Source organism: Phalaenopsis equestris, unplaced genomic scaffold (assembly GCF_001263595.1).
Source record: "Phalaenopsis equestris unplaced genomic scaffold, ASM126359v1 Scaffold000112, whole genome shotgun sequence".
Taxonomy (NCBI): Eukaryota; Viridiplantae; Streptophyta; class Magnoliopsida; order Asparagales; family Orchidaceae; genus Phalaenopsis; species Phalaenopsis equestris.
In genome coordinates this window covers 593,715-603,147 of record NW_018164554.1, presented here as the reverse complement: position 1 = coordinate 603,147, position 9,433 = coordinate 593,715, and positions in this window count along the sequence as shown.

Genomic DNA, 9,433 nt, shown 5'->3' with positions numbered 1-9,433 from the left:
CTGCATAACTGAATGATCTCTTAAATACTAATTGGGCAGGATAAGCAGATGACTCTTGATATTGTTGTTCGTGCGACCCTTGAAACAGAGATCTTTGTGCTCTGCCAGTTGAAGATCTCCTTAAAGCATTTGATGTTGATCATCTTGCAACAGTAGATGATGACCAACGTGGAGCATCATAAGTTGTTCTACGGCGGTCCTGTGGTCTGACGTATGTTTTATGAGACGACCCAGCTTCAAAATCAAATGCATCTGTAATAATTATTCCACTCTGTGCGATAGTTCCAGATTCTCATCATAATCTTGTTTCATGGAACTAGCACTTCTGTCATGACCTTATTAAAAATGAAGTAATCTAACAGTATAATCAATAATTTTAAATTATTATTATGTATTATAATAAAAAGAATTAACCGTTTCTATAAAATAATGCAAATCCACTATTCTCCCTCTTGGTGAAAGAATTAACCGTTTCTATAAAATAATGCAAATCCATACCACTATTCTCCCTCTTGGTGTTCGTGGGTAAAAGGTATCAGGCAGCTGAGTAGGAGGCTTCACTAAGTAGAGTGATGCCCAAGATCGATACCATTGTGAAAAATAAACTAATTATTCCTCTCCGTCTCCTTGCAGTTGGTTTAATGGTACATTAAATGCCTAATGATTATTCCATATCTCGATATATTGACAATAATATTACTCTCAGTCAAGTCATATTTTACCTTACCCATCGACTATCTCAAAACCTTGCTCGATGGGTTCACTAGATATTGACTGAATACTAGTAAACTGTAGCATAATGCGATCTGGAAGGTGCCACTTGAGACACTTCCAGTTTATTAGTGGAACAAGATCAATCCAATGTTGACCTTATTTTTATGAAGTCAAATCCTTTTCTCTAGAAATTAGGATCTAGTCTTAGAACTTTCCTTTAGACTATCTGAGAAGACTATTGATGGAATTCACACCCCATGTAGACATTCAAAACACTTCTTGACCCCTCTTGTGAAGTCCTCATTGGGTGTCCCCAAGCCCTAAAATGTCATTTAGGATGGCTAATCAACATGTGGTGACTCAAGAGTGGGTTCCTATAGGTTCAATGCACCTTAGGACAACCCTTGGTGACTCAAATTTGATCTTTCACACACCTACACACACTCAAACCCATCAAACCCTCTACTTGCCCTAAAACCTAAAATCACATTCACTTAACCCACTTCCTTAACTCTTTGAGAAACTCATATGGGTGGTCCCAAGTTCTTAGCCTTCGACTAAGATGGCTAGGACCAGCATGAGGAGACTCAAAAATGAGTTTGCATTTGGTGCCCTATGGTTTCAAGATGGTTAATCATGACATGCATAATCATTTTACCCAATTTTCCCAAAATACTGCCAATGTCCAAAAATACCCAAAATTCATCAAATTTCTAAATTCTCACCAAAAATCATTTCAACCCATTTTAAATTGTCCAAATGACCCAAAATTCCAAAAATTGACCAAAATCCCCCAAATTCTCAAAATGCCCTTAATGCTCGAAACACCCATTTTTCAACCCAAAATCATTCCTAAACTCCATCAAAATATCTCAATTGTCTCAGAATACCCCAAACTCCCTAAAATTGATCAAATTGACCCAAATTTCCCAAAATTACCGAAGTAGCCCAAGTAGCCCAAAATCCCCAATGTAGCCCAAAATCCCCAATGTTCACCAAAGTCATCCCAAACTCAATTTTACCATACCCAAACCCAATTCTACCAAATTAAAGCCCAAAATGAATTTTCTTTTCATGGAAATTCCCCATATTCCATTAAGCCAACCATAATTAAAATTAAAATCCCATCTTTTTAAAGCCTTCCATAAACAATTTTAAAAGTCCACAACCCAAGCCCAAACTTTAAAATCCAAAGGCCCGCATGACAAATTTATTATCCATTCTTTTATTCATCGCTCATCTAATTAAATTAAGCCATGCCCATGCCATACATGCTTAAGCCCCATCCAAATTGAGTATTTTGAGTTCACCCCACCAAAAATCCAAAAATACCATATACCTTTCTCATGAAAACTAACAATGACTCATGCATGTCAAGAAAGCATCCATGGAACCATCCATGGGCATCATATGGCCCATGGACACCAAACATAGTAAAGTAAGGACTCCCTTTCACATCCCACTAAACTATTCAGCCTCTCCCATGAAACCACCAAACACCAATTTCTCATGCAATCATAGGGGCTGAACAATATCCCCCATCACCTTGTGGCTAAACCCATGCCTAACCCAAATTAGCCCATACTTACCCCCTTCCTTTGGATAATTAAAATTTCCCATGCTTGAACCCAATTGACCTCACATCTCCCCACATCTGACCTCCCACAATGTGGATGTGACCTTAACTTGGTTGGCCAGCCACCCTAGTTGTCGAAAAACACCAAGACCGAGAGGTCACCCATGGTCAAAACCCAAAATTTGAACTCCCGAACTTGGCTCACTCCTATTGAGCATTGGAACCTCTTTTCCCTCTACCTAAGCTTCACTTTGGCCGCCTCGACTGCCTTCTTTGTAGTCATGGCCCTGCCTATAAGTAAGACCCCCTCTCACGGACAAATGAGGAGAGAACCATAAGTATGAGGAAACTCTGTCAAATTGCTCCCAAATCTTCCCTCAACCTAGCGAAGTGCCATTCCACCATCTTCGGCCACTCCCCAACACTGAGAAACCCTAATTTCCAACTCAAACCCCTGGGCATTTCACAGCCATACCACAAACTATTTCAAAACTCCCAATTGAGCTCTTCAAAAGCTTTCCCAGAGCAAGAGAAGAAGTTCACCCTAAAAATTCCCCTCTCTCGAGCACTCTAACCTACCTCTAGACCAAACCCCGATCGAATTCATACCTAGACTCATTCTCAGCTCAAGGTGACAGTTGGAGGAGGTTTGTGGACTCAAGGCAAAGCTCAAGAATAAATCCAATTTAGGCCTCACCTTTTGAGCAAAGAGTGGACTCAAGGCAAAGCTCAAGAACAAATCCAATTTAGGCCTCACCTCTTGAGCAAAGATATGGATCAAAATACCTAATTTTTCTCTCAGTTTGGAACTTTATGAAGAAAAGTTACATTTCATGTGTATCTAGCTGTATAGATGTGTTCATCTCACTTAGATGAAAGTGTAGAAACAAACAACACTTAATTTGGTTGAGGGTGAGGGTGATCAGGGACAATGAACAGATGTCATCCATTTTTGCGTGTATGGATCGAATGACGGAGGGCGCGTCAAATAGAGGAATGGTACATGAACAGCGAGTCGAGTCAGCGACTTGAGTGAAAAGGCCAGCAAATTAAAGTGCGCCACATAGGGTTCAGAGCTGTCGAGGAATGACATGGCTGTTGCGTGGATAAGTAGGAAATTAGAGTATTTTTTATTTAAATTAATTCAAAAACTTAAAAGAATCATATTTTGGTGTAAAAAATCAGAAAAATAAAATAAAAATACCTCTGTGTTAAGTGAATAGAGGAGAATAATGTGGACTAAAAATAAAAAAAAATTCTTTATATTTATTTTTAATTTAATTAAATACACTGAAACATATTTAAATAATCAATAATTAATTATTAATCACCATAACATGAAATTAAGGGGGTTTATTCTACATGTCCTTAGAAGTGTTATCTAATTTTTCCAAGGTCAGATGACACCCTTATGACTAAAAGCTCTGATTTTTATAGGATTAGTGGCTAAATTTTAATTAAATAGTTATAAAAATAAAATAAAAATAAAAATAATCTAAAATTAGTTTGGCTGGGTTCACTGTGGCCAGGAGACTCTAATAAAGATAAAAATCAAATTTAAAAGATTAAAATTTAATTTCTTACTTTAAAATCATTAAAAAAACTAATGAAAATTAGAAAAATAGAGAATCATTTGAAATATCAAAAAAATATTAAAAGATTAAGAAAATAATATTTTAAAGTCCCTGTAAGAATTTGAAAGTAAAAAAAAACTATTTTTAATGTAAAAATATATTTTTAAAGTAAATGAGAATTTTAGCTTAAAATGATTATAAAAAATAAAAGAAAAATTAGAAAATTATAAAAATTGGGTTGGGATGTTCCTTACGACCAGAGGAATCTAGGAAAAATAAAATTGAGGTAAAAATAAAAAATTGATTTTTAAGCATTTTTAATTTAAAAACAATTAAAAATATTTAAAAAATTACAAAAATATAAAATACCTCAAAATATTACAATTTTTTTCTTATAACAGAAAACCTTAACATATTTTCATAAAACTTAAAAGATGTAAAAATGTATCTATAATATTTAAATGAATTTTCCCACATTTTTTAGTAAAACAATTATAAAAAATATAATAAATATCAGAAAAATGTAAAATAAATTTCTCTGAGTTTTTTTAAGTTAAAGAGACTTGTGAAAAATATAAAAGTTCATTTTTGAAATAAAAATATATTATTTAATTATTTAATCATTAAAATTAAAATAAATTTCAAAAATTCACAAAAATTATTCTTAAGGATCCTCTTACCTAGGTAAACCTCCCAATTTTTTTTTTTGGGAGAGAGAAGGTATTTTGTTTAACTAAATAAATTATCATTAAAAATACCTATTTTGACTTAGAAACAAATATTAAAAATTAAATAAAATTCAGAAAACACACTTTCTCCTCTGATGTGAGGGTTAACCCATAAGTAAGGCAACAACTAATTCTCGAATCACGTGGGATTAAATTTATGAAATTATGAAGTAAAGAACCATAGGGGTAAAATGATAATTTTGAAAATTTGAACTCTAATCAAGATTTAGGTCAAATCAGGGGGGAATTAAGTAATAGTGGTGATCATTAATACCTTTGAGGTGATTTAAATCTAAGGATAAAGAGAGTAGAAACCAATTTACACCATTTGCTACAAAAGGGTAAAATTGCAATTTCTTAAATTTTTATAGGTTGGAAGTTGATTGAATTGAATGATTCTAATATAAGGGGCTTATGATAGGAAGACATTAACTCACTAATTAAAATTCCCTAATCCATACTTAGTGATGATTTGACCTTTGAATAAGGATTAAACACCTTGCTACTTAATATTTTCAAATTTACAATTTTTTCCTTAAAGGATTTAAGAGCTTGGTAGTGAACTAAGTTTGATCCAATATGACTTAATGAGGATTAGAAAAGTGAATGCGATCAAACATCTCTAAAACACTATAAGTTCAATTCTGATCTAGAGAGTAAGAGATTCTTTAATAATTATGTTTATCCCTAAGGGTACTTACTCACATAATTCTTAAATATAATTTCAAATGAATGGTTAGTTACCCTACTCATGGGTTAACCCAACTTTAAAGTTCATTGAATACATGTTAAAACATTACAACTAAACCCTAATTTAATCAGGATTGATCCAACGGCGCAATAAAGTCAAATGAACTAGAAATGATCTGAGAGATTCTAAATTAGTTTAGGGTTATGCCCCAAATATCTTTGTAAGATCTTGGATATTTCAAAGGAGATTTGAACTTACTGAGCTTTGTTGGAGAAAATCATCCTCAAGTCTCATGGGGATCCACCAAGATATGATCTGAGACCCGTTAAGTCACAAATTTAAATAAAATCTCTACTTACTCTAAAATTGAGCCCAATGCTCAAGGATTTGAGTCTTGAAAAAGGTATTCAAATCCTTGTGATCAACTGAGGTTAATTGTTTTTTTTTTCCACACAAGCACTTTAATGGAAGGTATTTTTACTGTTTTCTTGCAGGTCGTTGAATTTTAGGATATGGAGTAAAAATAATGAAATTTAGAGTCAAAATGGAGAAGTTAAAAATTTGTTCAGCGCCACCGGCGCCAGATTGGGCGCTGACGGCGTCGTTTGACAGAGAACATCAAATTAAATTACGGACCACTGGTGCTGACGACACCATAATGGGCGCCGACGGCGCCGTTGTTGGTTCAGACCCTGTTTCTAGAAGATTCGACAAATTTTGACACTTTTTGAAGAGTTTTTGGATGCACCTATTGGATAACCGACTTTAGGCTCTATTTAGAGCCGAGATTGATCAGAATATTCGCTCATATTTGTCATTCCTCGCCACCATTCATTTTCTTACATACCATACACTTTTCCATCTTCGTTCCACCACCATTTTGGAGTCTATTAGTGATTTTTCATTAAGAATTTAGAGTGAGTTTTTGTGGTGAGCTTAAGTGTGAAATATTTTCTGAGAGTTTTGGAGAAGGAGAAAAGTGAGAGATTTATTCTTCCTACATTTCCTAGGAGAGGCTATAAGGGATTTGCTTTAAGAAAGATTTTTAGATAATTGTTGTCTGTTTATTAGTGTTGTATGAACTTTCTTTTATATATGAAATTTATGTTTTTTTGTATCTTTCTCATGAAGTCTGAGTAGTTTCTTTTATCTTTCTCCCTACTTTAAGATATGATAAAATGAAGGGATAATTTGGATGTACCAATATTAAAATATAAAACAAATTGTGATGATTTTTCAACTCCGAACTTAATTTACTTTTTGATCTGGTCAATTGAACTGTTAAAATTTGTTGTGAAACATATGATCTGGGAAATGAAGTATGAGTTCTACAACAGAGTGAGGATCACATTTGCTTCCATGAAGGAAAATTTTGTTCATGGAATTAAGTGCAAATAAATAGGAAAATATATATTGTTGGATGTAGATTGGAGATTTTAGGAAGACAAACGAAAATTTCTAATTCGGTCTTAGTGTTTAAAAACTAAAACGAGAGTTAGCCTTCAGGTGAAGGGAAGTGGGAGCTCTAGAGTGTGATCTAGTATCCTCCTAGCCAAGCCACAGATTTAAGGACTAAATCTGGGATTAGCCAATGACTTTTGGAGTGGGAGCCAATATCCTCCTAGCCTTGCCATGGATTTAGAGACTAAACCTGGGATTAGCCAATGATTTTCTATAACACTGTATCAGGGTAGAGAATTAAAACTGCTTCTATTTGGCACAATTAATATTTGAAATATTTATCTCATCTCATTTTACCAAAATCTCATTGTAATGCGAAAGATGCTTTTTCACATAAGAAATCTTCATTACATAGACATAGTTTAATAGTTTAGTAGTTACTGTTTAAATTTTATATTTCAATTTTGCTAGTAGTTAAATAATTTAGTTCTGATAATATCTTAATATTTGAAATTAGTGATAGTAATTTCATTTTACTTTCTATGAGTTTTCTAGTTAATTTATCATTTTAAATTTAAACCTTCCCCATGAGTTCAATATTTGGGGCTTAAATAGAAATTCTTTTATTACTTAATAATGATATGTATATTTGCGTAGAATCCCAACAAAATTGCTTAAATTTCTTATTTATAAAAGATTGCATCAAGCTTTTGGCAACAACATAGCAGAGTCAACTTTATATATTTTGCACAAATATATTTCATCGTGGGATCAGCTAGTATGAGCCAGAGATCTTGGTGGCGAGGGTGGTGACGATATTGCTTATGTGTGTTGAACGATGGATACAAAACGATATTTAGAATAATACTGTCTACCTCGGGGATCCTAAAAAATGAGAGAGGATATAACCAATGATACTATTCACCAACCCCTTGTAGGAGTTGCTTTTAGTCCTCTTAAGTTGTTGGCACCCCTAGTCTAATTAGAGTAATTAACTCATGAACTATAATATTTTACAAAACATATGTAACACTACAAACTTAACAAAAATCCTTTTGCATCATGATTACTTTTGATTGTTAAACAAATCTATTTTACTTGAAGTAAAAATTTATGAAATCTTTTAAAGGTCCACAAAATAATCAATTGGATCGAGGTTAGGAGCTGCCCTTCCTTGGATTGTCGGGTTGGCAGCTTTTACTGATGTTAAATAATAAAGCAAACAGTCTAGCTCCGAGCCCTGACCTTCACCAATGTCTTCCACTTAGTTCTGGTCTTCTATAATGACATTAGGGTTTTTTTTTACTTGCTCACATTTTTGTGATGACTTTTCTTCATAGCGGATTATCTTTGTAGGTTGTTTGAAATTATATATTTTATTATATAAAGTTTATGCTACTAACCCATGCAGTTTCTGCAAAAGTGCCAGGTACGCATCCTAGTATTTCTTTACTGCACTTTTATTACTTTACTTTACACCATTTCCTTACCCATGCATGTTTTAGTTTACCTGCAAAACAAAACAACAACAAAAATATACACTTTCAAAACTCTGAACACCCCCTAATTTACTCCTCTTGGGTTTATGAGGATCTTTCGAATGAGGTAACTTATGGTTGCTAACGAGAATTCTCTAGTCTAAATGAGTTTGTCTTCATAAATCCTAAACTCTGTCCCTCATGGTTAGGAGGTTTTTGTCCTCATGGGTCATGTCCCTCATGGGTTAGGAGTTTTTGGCAACTCCGCTGAGGACAAGTCCTTCTCTCCATTTTGATAAGGAGATTTTGTCTTCATACATCTATTGTGTCATGTCCCTCATGGGTCAGATTACCATTATTCCATTAAAAACTTCTCTCATTTCTTCCTTGGCAAGTATAGTCATCTCTCTTTTGATTCTAGGAACCTTCTGTTTAGTCACCCCTAAACAGAGAGGTTCCGGAATCTTTTTGACCTGTAGAGTGGGTCGGATCCCCAATAGGTGTGGAGTGATGAGTGGGTAAGGTTTGAAGTGAATCCTTCTCAAGTTTAGTATTCTCATTCCTTTGGAATGGGTCCTCAATTTCAAGCTTACTTCGCATATCTTCTAAAATCCTATTCACCTTTAATAAAACAAAATTTCATAATGACAACAAAACTCGACAACATTCGAAAACAAAATGACATACATGAAAAATAAAACAAACACCCAAAATAATAAAGCTAAAAAGATGATACAAGAACAAATTCAATTGGATAAGTTTTGAAAAAAACAGCCAGTTAGAAAGATAATTTTCTTAAAATTTGATACTTTCACCTAAGTACATTCAGAACGGAACCCAATATGTTGCTGACGCTTTGAAATTTTCAACTACCAGGAGAAATGTTAACTCCCACGCTTATTTTTTTGTTCAACATGCCATCTAGTCGCATCGCTTGTTACGAGGAATGATCCGGTTTAGATCCGGGTTCGGTGAGTTCAAGGTGCTCCTCGGGAAAGCACCATATGTGATAGTTAAGACGACTCCTCAAAATATTCAGGAGCCGTCTGCTACCTTTGACTTGAACTGCAGAGAAGAGCTCCTGACTCTTAAGAAGGCCAAAGTCGTAGAGACTTCCGTTGAGATTGTTCTACCCGCTACTACCAAGACAGTGAGGACTGTTCATTAATTTCATCTTCATAAGTATAAGAATTTCCCTAATCAAATCTAGATAAATGGTCAGTAATTTGATTATTCTATTCTTTCCTATCAAATATTTCAATATCAAATTC